We start from the raw sequence: 17,653 nt of genomic DNA on the forward strand, positions 1-17,653 counted from the left end.
CCAATTCTTAATGTGGTATAGGTCTAACCATAAACATATTCTCAGTCATAGATAATCAGAAGTCAGCATATCAGAAAAAACTTTTGGCAAAACCTTGACAAAGTTTAAATGCCCTGCAGAGACATCCTGGATTTTGGCAGAGTTTAAGCTGGTAAGCTTTCTGGAGTTCAGGGCAGAAACCTTGGATTACTTATAGGAAGACTCCAATTGAAAACACAGCCCTCGCTGTATAAAGCAAATTATTTGGAATGAAACAATAACAGACAAGCATTTGAAAAATGGTCTAACTGCAGTAGGAAATTAGAATACATTTTAAACCCTTACCACTTGCTTTGTCCCTTGAATTCTGTGTTCCCTTTTCCCCTGTATTCATTTAGATCCTAAATGGCAGAGTGCTACTGGTATGAGTTTACACAGTGTAGTGCATTATGATATTTAGTACTATTAATGTTTAAACATCTTATTAACTTCCAAATAGAATTTGCCTTGCCCCTGCTGGACTCCCTTCCCACAACAAAAACTAGAAGTGTCTTGTGGATATATCCATGTAGAGCTTTCCCCTACACTGCTCTTCTGAATTGCCCAGAGAACAACTTGGAGACCCAAACCACAACATAGGGTTCAAAGCTTAACTTTCAGGAATTCACTTTGCACTGCTCCTATCGCCTTGAGAAGAGCTGCACCAGGCCACCCGCCACCATTCATCAAATCCTTTTCTCTGAAAGATTTTTCTTTGCTCAGTTCACTTCCTACATTATTTCCCAGAGGACTGCTCACAGATTGACTGGGCTTTAATTGCTCAGCCCTGGCAGGCTCAGGGTGGAATTTCACCTTCTCTTCTCCCCCTCCCTTGCCCTCCGGAGCTGCCATAGCTCTCGGTGATTTCTGAGGAACAGTGATTAGCAATTCACTAAGTTTGTCCCTTTATTGCTGTCCTGCAGTGACTTCAAGATGCTGAATTGTATGTATCCACATGCCTTCATGTGGATATGCATGATGTAGGCCAGTTGATTTGCATTTATTCCTGCTGTCCCCTCAATGCTTTCAAAGAACTATCTTCCTGAGATCTGTATTACTTTCCAATCTTCCTTTATTTTTAAAGAAGTATAGTGTTGCTATGACTTTCCTCGTCACTCCTTTCCTCCTCCTCATTTATTAATGAACATGCTCTTTGTAAACGTCTATCTTCCTGCTGATGCCTTTGTGCAGTCAGTTCTCATTCCCCAGAACAGTTTTAACCAATTTTGCTGTTTCCCCCCATCCTGACCCACACAGCTTTTTCCAGGCTGTATTTTCTGTTCTCTTTTGTCGACAGAAAATCTGCCTGCTTCTCTGTTGACAAAAGGGTACCTTATGCCCTCATATATGCAAGTCATCCTTCATGTGTCTACAACAGGTAGAAATTTGCTGCCACATGAATCTTTGGCACAGAGCCATCAGGAAAGCAGGTTAAGGTGAACAAGGAGGATCTGCATTATCACAAGCCCTGATACCTCAAGAGCATCCATCAGAAGTTGCCTGCATCCTTTGTTATTAATCATTCCTCAGACTCCTCACAATGGAGGCTGAGTTGGAGGCAAGGGCTCTGCAATGGGCAAAAGCTGCTCATGTGAAGGGGGGCTGAGCTACCTTATTTCTGCCTCTTTCCTGTCGGGTTAGAACAGCTCAGCGCTGCCAAGAGGCCAAAAACTTGGGCCAAGTTTCCTTGCCCTTCCCTGTTTCTGACTAGCTCCAGTTATAACTCCTTACTGCTGCTCAGTGGGTATTCATTTTGCCTGTCCATATGCTTTGGCCTGGACTCTTCTGCCCCAGAATATACAGACTGCTCAGCCAGTCCCTTTTATTCTCCCAGTGCTGCAGGCACAACATGCCCCACACATGACCAAGTAGGTCCAAATCAAAGGTACACCAACAGTGTTTTATGTTTTCACATGGCCTCAAACTATGCAGCCTCTAGGTGGAAACACAACTCAAAATATAACTTTGGCAGTATTTCCTCAGAGGGGATTAGTTTCAGTGACTGTCTACCAACTCTTCCTCTTTGTTTTCCTGGTTGTTTTGCCCTCCCTTGAAGGTATATCATGCCTGCTAAGTATATAGGAAAAACACAGGGATAAGAACAAGAACAAGGGGATGTTGAACATAAGTCTAACATATGAGAAGACCAGAAAAACAGACTAATACCTCATTCCTGAGTTTAAGGAAGAGCTTGTCAGCTTCTTGCTCTTCATCCCAACATGCAAGCTCCTTTATGAAGGGGGAGGAGGCTAGACACACACTGCTCATCACCAAGGTGTCTGTTCCCCAAGACCATCCTTATGCTGCACACCCTCACTTCCTCACAGTAACACAAGAGTATTACAGTCGTACATGAGAACTTCAGGATCACAGTTGGATAGCCAAAACCTGGTGTCATCACATAAAGCTGCACGGGTTGTGTATGTTCAGTGGAGCAGGGGAAATAGCCAGTGAAGATAAGGAGTAAATGGGAAAGAAAGGCATATCTGCATAAAAGCAAAATTCAGCTGAAAGACCTGCAGAAGCTAAAAAATTTGGCTACATAGTCTCTGCTGATGGGTTTGCACAAAGGGCCTCAGTGTGCAGCAGGTATTCCAGCTCTGTCAGTGTGCAGATAATTAAAAACAATAATGAAAGGGAGGTATTCTATGCCTGCACACTAGGCACACACACAGCTCCTGAGCTGCAGAAACTGAGTGGTCCCTCTGCAGCAACATTTGCATTACTGCTAATCTGTAACTGGGATCCCCACTTAGCTCTATGACTCTGACCATTTTCAGATCTTTACCATTCAAGTCAAGAGGCTCCTTCCTCTAGAAATTATATTCAGATTTGAAAGCATTTTTCCTAATTTGTTTTAACAGGCAACAATGGCTTCTGTTCATGTCTATGTGAGTGCATTGTTTTCCCAGCGTGCAACTAAAAAATAAAAGAAGAATCATATCTATTTCACAATTCCCTTCTAAAGCCAGGTACATATGAATTTATAAATATTGATATTGTTACAACTGTCTCATCTAGCAACAGGAAATAGCAATGAGGTCTTGCTTTCTCCCTCACAGAGTAAAGGCCAAATTCACAAACAAATCTAAGTGAATTTGAATTATAAATAAGCTACCGCTTACTTTAGTTTCTATCTTCTTAAATCCTTCTGATTGCAGTCTTTCTTGCTACACATCTCTTTCAGACCCTCATCCATGTAAATTATTCCATGCTAGACTATTTCAGATTCGGTTAGACCAAGAGGATTAATTTCAGAGTGGATGTGTAAGAAGGTGTAAATTCTACACTGGTATGTGAGAAGAGACAAGATTTTCCCTCAAGGCTTTGTCCTCCTCCTGGATTTACACAGAAAGGAATCCCAATCCCTTTATCATAGCCAGGAAGAGGCTGAGGAATCTAAAAGGACACAAAATAGCAGCTTAGATTTATTCAGACTCATCTCTTAGTTTGAATCTGATATGAGTATTGTATGGACTTGTCCCTTCCAAATTTAAGGCTTTGTCTGGAAATTGTGAGAGATGTTCTCTCTAGGGGAGATAATTTTGGAGTTAAACAAAAAAACCCAAAAGGATATATAAAAATATACCGCCCCCGGTATAACTCAGGATATCCTTGGCTCTCTAAACGCAAGCCACATGAACGTCCAGCAACACCTAACTTTGTTTTTATTCACTTAAATGGGAAGTTCAATGACCAGAGCTGTTGTGTGGCTACAGCTTCCACTAAGCCCTCCCTGTCAACAACACTCCTGGGAGAAGGAAAAAAATCAAGCCATTTATTTAGGTGACTCCTTATAAATGGATGTTTGCATTTTCAGTTTTGCAAGTTTGAATGTTCACAGATGGTATAAAAATATGTGAAACAGATAATAGCTAAAATCACCCCAACATTTACCTAGTTCCTGAATGTAATAAAATGTCCATTACTCAATGATTGTTTTTTGTTGACGAAAATTCAGCATGGAGATAAACAAACACAACTTCAGAGATGCCAGTGTAACTAGCCCCAAGATAAATTTGGACCTGTAAATCCGGTCAGAATACAGAACCCTACAAATATTTCTGACTTTCTTCAGCCTTGCTGAAAAGACCATTCCCTCAGCTCCTATGCTTTTCAAGGCAGCAAAAGATGGATTGCAAACCCTCAGCCTGCTGTCTCAAGTGAAAATTCTCACTGCAATATTTTTGAAATTCAGAAACTTCAACCATTTAATATGCTGGAACCTTTCCCCACTGGGCAACTGAAAATTATCACCACCTAATGACTATTCAGTGACATCTGCAAAATAAGTTTGATGTTTTTGGGCCAGTTTCTCTTGGGCAGATGTCAGTATCATAAACTATGCTATCATTGGCACTAATTGGTATCGCTCTTGTCAAACAATCTGCAGTATAGCAAAAAAAAAGAGAAGTAGAATTTACATTACATTTCCCTTTTGCTTATTCAAGTATTTTTTCATGTTATGGGCATTTTTTCTTACCCCAAATGTTCCTGTACCTTTGAAAAACAGAGAACTCACCAATGAAAAAGCTCAGGCTCTTCAAGCAGCATTAAACCCAGCATTCTGTGTGTGGATCTCTGCAGAGAAGACACAGACACTAAATCTCATTCTAAACTGTGTTTATTCTCAGTAAATATTTCTTCTTGAAAAAGGCATTGCCATGGCATTGTGGAAAGCTGTATAAACAGTTGTAATTTTGTCCTACTTTTTGATCCTTGCAGCTTGTGTCCAGGTTGCTGAATTGTTCAGTTGTCAAGGACAAGCTTAAAAATTTTATGCATCGGCATAGCATGTGATGTAAGCTCTCATGCACCTGACATGTCACACATGAATAAGTCAGGCATGCCTTGTGATTCACTGTTGGATTTAAAGACAAATAAGGGTAGCTTTTCTATGAGACTACAACACAGTGAGCTCAGTTTTGCAATCAAGAATTAAAAAATATTTAAAATCTCATTTTTTAAAAAAATCTGTGAATCACTGAAAAGCTGTGTAAGTTTTCCTGTGCAAACAGATGCACACTGGGTCCTATTCCTAAACGTGCTGTAATCTACTCTTGAATGCCTTAGATTTTATTCATCTTTCTGCTAGTTATGGTATTCCTTGCTCTTTCTATGCTAGCCTCATATAATCCTTTTATGTCACACACTAAAGTGCTGTCACTGTGATGAACTTATGATTTGTCTTAGGATCTTCAATGTCTGCAGTGGGTATGGTACTGCAGGACAGGTTAGAAATCAAAAACCACCAACATTTTAGATCAGTCACAGTCAAACAACACTTACTGCATCCAGGAGCAGAAGGCAGCTGCAGAGTGGTTAACAGATGCAGAAATTTACCAGTTTAATTTTGCCAAGTAAACAGAGAACATGCAGAATAACTATCTACTATTCAGGATTTCCTGGTTCATACTTGTCTAGATCCCAAAACTTCAAGAGCATGAGGTCAGTTTAGACCTGCAAGCAGCACCCCTTCCACTGCCTTCACAGAAGGTATTCACATTTAATTGTGCAAGTTTGCAAAATTAGGGCCTTAAGTTGTGAGCCCTTGATAATTTTTTCACAGGCAGGCCTCAAATTTGCCCTTCCTAGCCTATTGGCTTCAGTATGAATTATATATGAATTTCCAGGGGCAAGATAAGGGCCACAGTAATTTCTCTCTTGGTTTCCAGTAATTTCTTTTCATTTATTCCACACCAGCAGTTACAAAAAGTCTGGGGATTGGTGTGCTGTTCTGGCAGTGAGTAATAGGGAGCTTGGGTTTGTTAATATGGATAGTCTTCAAAATAAACAGGTAAACTGAAGGAGGAAAATTATTATGAGGGGAAAAGAGGGATTTATATCTAGCTCTGACATACTGCTAATACCAACCTCTCTCAACCAACAACTAGTCCACAGCACTTTGTTCCAAGTTCTTTTTCCAGAGAGACATTTCAAGGCAAAACTCCCAGAGAGACTATCACTCTCCCAGAATAAGAGACACGAAGGATATTAGAAAAACTGAAGGCTGATTGAAAGCAAAGATTTTAAAGGGCAGCCAAATTCCTTCCTATGGCAAACTGGGACATAGCTGTCATAGTGTGCCATTTTTTCCTTTCTTATTTTTTTTTTTAAATCTCTAGTTCAATACCTTCTTTTAAAAGAAGGGTTTTTTGGGCTAATCAGTGAATATGAGGTAAAGACACATTCATGTCCTTCAAAAAAGGTAGTAACGCAGTGAGTTTCCAATTACCCTTTAATTAAAATATTAATTAATTAACAACATGTATTTATGGAATAATTATATAATTTCACACACCATTGATTATATTTTAAACAAATTCATTTAATTAAGTTGACATGTACACTGCATGCTCTCAGTAGAGCTTTTCTGAGAAACCAGTGCATGTCTGCCTTTAAGGAGATTCAGACTACATGGGGGACGTTTACAATGGCCCACAGTGGTATTCAGCACTGAAATGAAGGCACTTCATACGTTTAAGTAAATTTAATACCACTGACTGTATCCCCAGAGGCTAAAGTCCTCTATCTGCATAAAAGGCACTGGGAAAGCAAGAGCAGCACGAGCTTTCCCACTACCAATATCCCTCATTCTGACCTGGAGGGGCTGACTTTAATAAACGGTTAATCATTATCCTCTTCACCAAGCCTGTTAAGCAGCTTAAGGAGCTTGGCATTTCTGTGGTGGGACTCAGCTAAGGCTACCAAATCATTTCACACAGCCTGCTGAAAGCCATCACATGCAGATAGCACGGTGTGCTAGGGCAGCATTTAAAGAGAGCTCTGTGCATGTTGGCACATTTCCCCTTGGAGTCATCAGTTCTGCTCTGCCTCCTGCGCTCCCAGGGGCTTGTGATAGGTTGTGGCCCCGATTCAGGGGATCATCGCCTTGGTTTTCCTTCCAGCATCTGCAGTCTGGTCTGTGCTGTGCTCTGTGCTGTGGCCTCCTCCTTCCTGACTGTTTTTCTAAAGTTAACTCAGATATTCAAACATCTCTGTTCACAGTTTAGGTCTCTGATGCCCATTACAATCTGGTCCTGAAGGAAGGATTCCAAATTACCTGTGCAACTCCTAAATTTAAAATCTATGCATTTCAAGCTTCCCCCTTTGTTTTGGCATCTCATAGAAAATGAATACTGTAGCTGCAGAGTTTCATGCTTTCCAACTCTAATAAACCTCCCATTTTTGCAGCAGTTTGTTATTTGTTTCTTACTCCCTCACTTAGCTTAATGTTAATTTGCTGAATAAGCCATATTAAATAAAGCTACTTGTCTGGTGCTCACAGTCCCTTTCAAATTCATAGAAGGGTAGTTGCTGAACTGCTTTTAGGCATCCAGTGCTTTTCTGAGTCCCTGTTCCTTGGGAGTCCTTAACTGCTGTTCTGCAACACTCTCACAAACTCCATCCCCACTTGTCCCCACAGAGGACACCTCATAGAGTCCTTTGCTGCTTGGTCAAGCTCTACTCTGTTTGCCCTTTGCAGCCTTGTTCCCATACAGCTGACAGGACTTGCCACCACATTCCAATATACACCTATACAGTGACAGCAGACACATCTTGTTGCGTGTATAACACAAACCTCACAAAATTCATCAAGCAAGTTCAAATCCATGTTGAGATGCTGACTTTAACTGATGTTAGTGAAGTTATGGGAATTACACCCACAGGGATTTTGTCCCAGTAATGTCACTGAAATGGGCTATTCGTGAACATGAATATCAGAAGCTGAATCTGAAAAAAGACAGTATAATGTCTGGATGTTTACAGTCATACATTTCAATCCTTTATGTTTCTTTATGTCTGCAAAGCAATTTTTTAGGTCATTAGAGTCTAAAAATTCAGCTGTCATTCTTTTACTCTTTTGTTCTTATTGAGAGTTTATCCATAATAGAAGGGAAGAAAAGGAACTCTCAAACTCCCCTAACCAGCCCCATTCACTTATCCCAATTCCAGTTTCTTATGATGTCCCTAGTCAGAATGAGGGGACTGGCTGAAATTCTAAAGAGTCCCTTAATGCTGCCTATATTCTTTAGTTTCTGTTCAGTCACAGCCAAATACAATAAAAATCTGCATTAAAGTTGGTATTTAACACCACAGGTGGTATGGAATTTATGTTCAATTTTAGACTGTACATGACTAACAATAGCTAGCCAAACAAAGAAGTAAATTATGAGACTAACAACACATGACAATATTATCAGTATAAAAGTGCTTCTCACAAATGGGCACCAGCTTCCAAATCACTCATTAGAAACAAGATGAAGCTGATTCATAACTAGGAACATCCAGGAAGATTCTGCACTAGCAAGGCTTGCAAGAGCTCCACTGACTTCTCTTTCCATTATCTCAGGCCCTCCTGGTTTCAAGAGTGAAAACCTAAGTTGTTAACAAGCTACTATAACAGCAGTAACCTGTGCCTTCTGACATCCAGGTAAGTCTGATTTCCACATTTATACCAGCAAAGACAGTAGACCAAGCCCCTCCTCTCCCCTTCTTTTTCTTTCATACATGTAAAGCTATGCTGTTAAATCTGCGTTTAGATACCCAGGCAAGTGGCCTGAGATTAAACTGTGCTAGGCATCAAGCACGTTTAAATGAAGTCACCACCCTTTTTACTTTGTTAAAAATTCTCCCTATGCAAAGCTTTTCACAATACCTCTTTGAAAAAGGCCTTTTCCATCTCTCCCTGTAGATTTCTAAACATTTTGTCCACAACCAAATGCACCTTCCCAGCCAAACAATTTTCAATGCTGCACAAAGCACAGCACATTTTATTGCTCTCAAGGCCAACCTTCCCTTCTAACACCTCTCCCTTTTTTTCACAGCCTCTGCCTCCTGATTTCCAGCCAACTCTTGGACTTTTCTCATAGGTTGGTTGGGACTGGCCCAGCTTTTCATCTTAATATAATACCCCAAAACTGCAATCACCTTTTTTCCTTTACTCTCTGTTTCAGCCCCTTTGTCTTCAGCCTGGCCCTGGGTGGTTGCTCTCCATTTAACAATCTATTCACTATGTTCTGTCTTCCAGTTTCGCCTCAGTGTCTTCTCTGTAAGTCTTTAATCACACCTCTGTGTCCTCCTTGTTTCAACTCTTTCCCTTTCTCTTTCCCTCTCTCTCTCCCCGGTTACGGCTCTGCAGGCAGGGTTTACGAGCAGGGATCTCTAGCGATGTCCTACAGGAATATGCCTTGGCACATTGTCTGGACTGTTCAAGCCCTACTGCACCCCCGAGTGCCACAAAAAGCTCTGCACAGAGTGGCAGTACAGAAAAGAAATGCTTTACAGCCACTTTCTTGCATGCTATTTTTTCCTCTTGGCATCTAAGGAAGATTTAGAGGATGGGGGGAGGGAAGAGTCTAGATTTACAAACAACAATCAAGCAGGTAAATATTCTGCAGTTTAGCTGCAGCCAAGGGAATATATAAAGAGAGTATTTAAGCAAGAACAAGCCAGAGTCCTTTATGCTCACCACAGAGCTAGCAATTTGAAATTCTTTTGGTATTTCACTCAGTTACCTCGGTACCAATAATATCATACCTGAAATCCACCTAGCCTTCTTTAGAATTAATTAGTACAATGTAGCCCAGTCCAGGCTGGTGAGCTGAGTGCCTTCTGAGAGATGTTCTGAGTTAGGGCACTGATACCATCAGGTCCCACCATTGAGACCACAAATACAAGAGACTGTAAAAATAAATTGCCACACTGCTGTCAGCGACATTTTCTTTGCTGGCTGATTTTAGGAGTACACTGATGCCAGCAAGATCAAAACTTGGAACAAATTTTTAATAGTGACCATACCTATGTAAGAGCTAGGCACAGCTCCTCATTAGCTCCTGCAGTGCGTATCCCTCGCTGTACTCACTAGGAGAAGCTAGCATGGTTCAAGCAGAGATGGAGTATTTCACTGAGCTTTATTGTCAAGTCTAGTCCACCTTCAGAATCATGCCCAGGATCTTCCTTACGTTGCAGTGCTGATTCCTGATATGAGAGAAATCCAAGGAATGAGCACATCTTTCCTGATGCACCAAGACTTTTCTGCATTAATCCCAAAAAGGGCTCTGTTACTTGTCATCATGGTAGAGGCTTAACCCTCTCACAACTCCTTAAAACCTTAATCTGCTAGCAGTAGGGTCAGTTTAGGCTGTGAAAGGAAGCAAATATCTATCTATCTTTCTAAAGATTGATCCTACTTATATTATGCAGTTTTGCAAACCAGACAAAAGCAGAATCCAGCATCAAAGTGAAGTGAAAAACATCACTGGAAAAGTCCATCTCCCAAGTAAATGCCAGTTAGAAAACAGAAACACTATTTACTGCTTCCCAAACCAAAATTTTGAATGCTGTGCTTTACATAGCATTAATTTGCTGGGAAGTACCACGAATTACACTGCAGAAACAGGCAGTATAGGACTGATAGCTATGACTGAGCCCTCACCAAGTTACTGAAGCATCCAAGCACCCTTCCTCACCTTCTTAATCATCATACTCTTTGAAATCATTAAAGATTCACATGAAGAGCAAGGAGGAGAGGTGTTTTATGTTGAAAATGCCTACTGTGCAATTGTAACAGCCTGGAAACTACACCTGTTAGTTACATACACTTGTGTAGCAAAAATGTGTGCTTCCACATGAAACTTGAGAGCCAGCAAGTTCTGACTGGCACTGAGGGTGGCAATTCTCTTCACGAGCAGCTCTCCTGTCTGCCTGCATTCACAGCAATTGAGCATCTATCATAACAACTGATTACTGAGATGAAGATAGGGAATCTATTACTCCTCTCTCTCATAATGAATTCAACATTTCTCAGGACAATGAGCATTTCACTAACTGCTGATCATATAAATGGTGCAACACAGTCCATAAATCATTAACATATAAAAAGAACAAAACATACACCCAAGTCCGTGACTTTTTTTTGTGACAATACAAGCCATTTGTACAAAGCTCAGAAGAAAAATAAAATCTGTCTGTACACTTAAGGGATTTTATGCAAGGATTTTTTCCTTAATAAGTCATAGTAAGAAAAAGAATGTGCCAAACCCTAGTATTTTAATTAAACAGTGTACATATCTCACTGGGTTTGTTTGCTTTTCTGCATATAGATTCCTCTAAGGTCCTTAAAGCTAGCAAACCTGAACACTTTTAAAGATGTTCCCCTGCAATATGTAATTGAAATTCCTTAAAATATTTAGAGAGTTCTAGAAGGGAATGTTCTGCAGCAATAAATTACTGTAGTGTCATGGTAGCAACGTACTGAGAGGGCAGAGCAGTTTCTGAATTCCTATTCATAGCTACTTATAATTTTGTTTAGATACTGAATTTTTTTAGCACCAACTCCAAATTTTACCTTTGGAATGCCTTTTTTCCTCCTCACCATTTTAAAATTTAGCTCACCATCATAACTCAAATGCAGTTTTCTTCTAAAACTTCAAATTTTCATGCATAAGATTGAATGAAAAAGCTTGGGTTTGTCTTTTTAAAGGAACAAAAGATTAAAATATATGCACTAGGAAAGAGTATTTCTGTACACCTTGAATGCTTCTGCCCCAGCCTCTGAGCTTTTCCAGGCTGAACTAGGATGTGCCTTGATTTCACAAAGGACACACACATACCCACCCATCAAGCATTGGGATAGTCCCACAGAGCGCTACACGTGTTCAGAGCCAACCACTTCACAGGATACAACTTCCACTTACAAGACATTTAATTCATAAAGTAGGACCTCTAAGATCCCTTCTCATTCTGTATTTCTCAGAATAAACCAGTACAGAGCCATACAGAATATAAATCTTTACTATTACTTCCTAGGTTTGTGATTGATGAGACAAATCTTAAACACATGGAGTAGAAAGTAACTGTTCATTCCACATTTTCATATCCTGAAACAGAAGATCACCTCCCTTTTTAGACAGCTTAAAATCTTAGTTGTTTGGGACCATATTTTAAGATATTTAGGTGCCTCATTCCCATGGAGCTTCCTAATGAGTATTAAAATACAAGGGACCTTCACATCACTTGACAGGCCATTCTGTGCTTTCCCTGTTATAAAGGTTTTTTAAGCTTCATCTTTCCTTTAGCTCATTCTAAATGTTCCTTATGTTTGTTTGTAGGACTTTCCAGGGCTTGCCAGGATAACTACCTTTTTTCCCTCCAATCTGATTTTACGCATTTTGAAGAGTTATTAGGCATTGTCCTTCTAGTAGGCAATGCCAGCAGCACTGACATTGTTGCAACAGGGTGTTGAAACAAAGCCACAGCTTCTGTCTTGGGTGAGCCAGCATCTATTTTCCAAAGAGATTCTCTGAATTCCCTGAATGTATACTCACAACAGAGAATCCTGCTACACCATGCTTCACTTTTTATTTAGGAGCAGCAAAAACACATAGTACCAGGCCAAATTAATTAAGAGGATGGACTGGATTAAATGATATTTTTTAAAAAATCTGAGGCGTTGAGGAGTTAAATGGCTGAGCAGAAACAAATACGTTATTTTTAACCAAATTTTCATTATTTTTTTACAAAACAAACATGCTATAAAGTAAATTTATGTGTATATATGGCTAAGAGTGCCTGCAGAGCCTTGCTTCAGTGCAGGCAATAGCAGTTGAAGCTCGGGCTATGGGAAAGGGAGGAGAAAGGGGAGTTCCTCTGGTCTGCCAGTCCCTGTGAGGCTGCCAGCCAGCGCAAGCAGAGAGCACCCCAGCACACACAGACTGCCACCCCGGCAAGCCAAGGAGCCCGGGCCGGTTGGTGCCAGGCCCGGAGCAAGAACGATGCTCGGTGAGAGAGGCCAGGTGTCCCGGACACGGGGCAGCCCCGCGGAGCCGCTTTCTGCGGGGATGCTCCGGGGATGCTGCGGGCGAAGCCCATCGCAGCGCTCCGCCGAGCCGCGTCACAAGGACCCGCCCTCCCGGGGGCAGCGGGCCAGGTTACCACCTTCTATTGCTTCTAATTCCTAGATTTCCTCTTTTCCAGTAACCACCCGACAGTTCTCAGAATACTTAACAACATCCCTAACAACTACTCCTTGAGGAAATTTTAATTACAACATTATTTGGAACTGCTGGATGTTTATTGTGACAAGACAAAGAACATGGGAAGGGAAGATTCACTGAGAAACGTGGGTTAAGGAAAAGGTTGCTTTGTAATAATTTCTGGTGCATAAAAATCCACATTAGAGATGGAAAAGAGAAATCTTCAAAAAAAAATATCAAGGTATCTGTACCCACTATTGCTCTCAGAAAAGTGTTCATGCTAAACAAATTACAAGGGAATTGAGAAAGCTGGAAGATGCACTGGTACCAGATTAAAAATAAAAATATGAGAAAAAATAACAGCGCTGGAATTTTCTGGCACCCTTAACGATTTTACAGGCATTTATTTCAGGGCTGGAAATACTGGAAACAGATATTCTTCATGTGACTAAGAGTCAAAACTACTTCTTAAGAACAAACAGCAGTGCAGACTGGGATATTTAAGGGAAAAAGAAAACAAGGAGGAAGGAATGAGAAAATTATAATAAAAACACTGACATGCAGAAGATCTGGACACATTTCAGGAACTTCAGGACTGTATCCTCTAACCACTGAGCCATTACGCAGAATCCGAAATTTTCAGGCTGTGATTGCGTTAGCAAACTTTGACACCCATCATAGCAGGGTACAAGTAGACAGGGCTCAGTCATTAAAAAAAAAAAAGCCTTGAAACAAAATAGTCCAATATTTCATCATGCCTCACTCTATCATTGTTAAAGTTCCTTTAGGAGTGTAATACTCCATAGGATGCTTCACAATCAAAAAGAGATCTCAGATGGGGCTTTTATGTCAAGAATATCAACACCCCATGCAAGAATTCAGTGTAAGAAATTTCAGAGGAGGAAGAAGCATGCTGCAGAAATCTCAGGAAATGGCCTTTCAAAGTGAGGTGAGATCACAGCTTCCCATTCTCCTCCAAATTAATTACTTAACCTCCTAGAAAAAGCAACAGAAAAAATTGCTTGCACACAACCGACAAAGAGAAGGCAACATAAAAGTGAAAAAGCAAATTAGAACTGAGGGAATGCTTTTGCTTAGATGCTGGGCAATAGTGGTGGGAGACACTAAGTTAGAGTGTCTTTTACTGAGCTTAGCACAGTCAGACATAGATTTCTGAACTGGACCTCTGGACACCAATACAGGCAAGACAGAGAATAGACATATGCCAAGTTTCCATTTCAAAAACAGTTCAGTCACTTCAATTTACCTGCACCACGTTATTTTAGTTCCCCTCTGCATGTTCCTTTGCATTCAGTTTATTTCCTCCTTCACACTCCAAATTTTGTTACTTTCTTCAACTACAGAATCTTCTTTGTCTGCCTGTGAGCAGACAGAGCATTACATTTAAATTTCTGTTCTCATTTTGTTTAGTATTTCAATAAAGTACGCCTTTTTTTTTCCCAGGCTGACAAGTGTGGAGGAGTGGGCAGCATCATGTAACGTGACCCACGTACACAGTGATTTCAGGTAATTTGAAGAGAGAAAACTATTTAAGGGGGGAGAGGGAGAGAGGAGAAAGCAAAAGGAAAAGGCAAAAACAAAACGAAAAAAACAAAAAAAACCCAAAAAAAAGACCAAACCAAAGAAAAAACCTAAACTAACTAACTAACTAACTAACTAACTAACAAAAAACCCCATCTTTCTTATGATTTTCCTTTCTGTCAAAACTGAAAAACAAGCGTCAAAAGCCTTGCCTTGTGTTTTGTGTCAGCGCTAATTACATCCCTGCTGCTGCCGGCCAGTTCTGAGCGCTGCATCCCACCGAGAGGGAAGGCCTCCATCTCCCTGCAGTGGGCAGACCCTCCTCTCCCGCGCCAGGAATGCCTCTGAGGGGGAGTGCGCTGCTGCTTTGACAATCCCTTTTTTTGCTGCCTGGCAGAGCTCCATCTCATTTCAGAAAAGGCAGTATTTCCACTCTGTCCTATATTCTGCCCCGGCTTCACAGCATCCCATGTTCTGACAGCCTTTTCCATTTTCAGTAATCCCTCTTTCTCAGTCTGTCTCACTGAAACAATGGAAATATTAGACCCTGAAAACATTACAAAGCATGGACACAGCATCCTCACTTCTCTGAGTCTCGCTGAAAATGAACAGAAAATAAGCAGAAGTGAGAGTGGCAGATTCCAGCCCCTTGATAGCTGTCGATTTTGACTAATCCTGGTGGGTACATTTAAATCCTTGTTAAGGGCTTCCACATTCATTAAAAATAAATCCAGTAGTTATTTGGCTGTGTAATTATTATGGATAATTTGCAATTAAGCAATTGGCCTCTGACGAAGGGACAGATAATTGACCAGCCTGGTCTGGCATTTTAGAATGGGGTGGGGGGTAATTAAGTAAATCCAGTCAGCTAAATATCCTCCTTCCCACTACATCATTTCCCACCTTTAAATGCAAACCAGACCTCATGCAGCTGTGCAGGCCATGGGAGCCTAAGCCTATTAAAGAAATCTTCTAATGACTGTAAAACTACCACTAATTGAAATAAAAATATTTTCACACTATTTTCACATTGTGCAAATGGATCCGAAAATAATTCTTAATGCAATACATGGTGCACAAACTGCTCTGTTTGACAAGTGCAACATTTAATTTGCACTAATTAGTTCAAAGCGGGGGCAGTGTGAAATTAGCATGATTCATTAATTCGGTGGTTTATGTTTTACATACCATGTGTTTACGTTTCAAAACTACTAGGTTCTCTGCAACCCAACGTGCCACACTTCTGAAATTAACAGGTTCAAAAAGTTCTCTCCACATCTCTCTGGGTGCATACAGATTTGATTTTTGGATTTGCACCTTGTCTATTTGTTACAAAACAACCGGCTGCTTTAATTTTGCATGGTTTCTTCATTTGCCCCAATCTTGGCTTCGGCTTCTTTCTGACAAAATAATCTTTTGGGTGGCTCAGGTCACCGTGGGATAAGCATGAACAGAGCAGCAGGTGAAGAAGTAATTTTCAAGAAGCAATTTTCAAACTACTGTACGTTCAAAAAAATTTAATAAATCCTTCGTATCGACTAAATCTGAAGTTTTCATGATGCTGCTCCAATATTTGCTCCTATAATGATATCAGGAGATGTTCATTAAAGATCTAATCCACAGCTCCATGAAAGGCAACAGACAGACTTCCACTGGCTTCACAAGGCACAAATACGCCAGCTTCTCTTTCTGCTACAGAACACAGGACTCCAAGAACCAACTGACCAAGTTGTCTTACAGAATAAATTATCTTCAGGTGAATTGTGCTGAAAAGCATTTAAAAATATACCAGATGTAGCTAAATACTACACTTCTTCAAATTAAGGTGCCAAAATTGTATTTATGTTGTTGCACATACTCCCATTGTCAAATGTGGTCCATTGTTTCCTGGGATACAGGTTACATTTTCTACAAAGACACAGAGCAATATTACACCGAGAATTAGGTGTAATATTGCATATACTGTGACCTTTGTTTACTTGTTGTTAATAATGATGGGTAATGAAGTAATGATGCCTCTCCCTGAGAGCTCTAAAAATCCAGCAGCCACTTTGTAAATGTTATCTGGCCTCACACAGATGTGGTGGCTGACCTATCCCTACAAATACCTCTTCAGCAGTCTCAGAAATACAGCAAACAGCTAAGATTTACCCATGTCCCATAATCATGAGAAACTGAGGCTGTTTTCTGTACCTGAAGGTGCTGGACAAGGTATCTTGAGGCACGGAAGAGCAGCTCCTGTAACTGGTGGGCAAATGACAGCACAGTGTGGCAGAAGCAATGCCTGGACTGGGCTGTAAACACCCCAGTAAACATAAAGACATTGAGTACCGATGTCTGGTAGAACCAAGAAAGTAGCACAGGCAGAAGCCTGGCCAGTCAAGGAGTCAGAACCACCTTGGCAAAGGTAAGAGGTGGAGCATTACAAACGGTGAGCTTCCTCCTCCAGGCTTCCTGAAGGAGCATGGCAGGAAGTGGTCACTGGAGGATCCTTACACACACACACAAAAAAAAGGGAATTCAGAATGAAGACTCTCAACAGTGACTTTCAAAGTATAACAAAAGACAAGCCTGATAAAAACTGATGCCTTCCATATTATCTAAAGTAACTCAGTAATGCTTGTAAGAACCAACTGAAACAGAAAGCAGATTGTGGGGGATTCACAATTCTAGAGTGAAAAAAAAAAAAAGCCTGTTTAGAAACAGCTACTTTGAGTGAAACTTTTGATTTTTTTTTCCTCCAGTATAAAAACTGTGATTCTTTGGTCAGTAACCAGTCAAATAAGGAGTAGGAGTAACAGGAATATTTTCTTCTTGTAGAGAGAAACTAATCTCAGTTTGGTCCCATGTTGCAGATCAGAATATGGCCATGTCAGTTACCTCATTTAGAGTAGGGACAGACCAAATGCATGTACACAGCTTCATTGTTAGCAAATGTCTCATTAAGACAACACCATAATTTAAAAACAGAAAACTGCTTATTCACAAATCTTCCATTTGGCAAGAATTTCTGATCAGCTGTACACCTTTAAATGACTTATTTGTGTCAGTCTGTTTCAGGCTATACCTGGAGCACACAATGTCATCAAGAAGTGCTATTTGATTACAGTGCAGTA

Source organism: Catharus ustulatus, chromosome 5 (genome assembly GCF_009819885.2).
Source record: "Catharus ustulatus isolate bCatUst1 chromosome 5, bCatUst1.pri.v2, whole genome shotgun sequence".
In the NCBI taxonomy this organism is placed as follows: domain Eukaryota; kingdom Metazoa; phylum Chordata; class Aves; order Passeriformes; family Turdidae; genus Catharus; species Catharus ustulatus.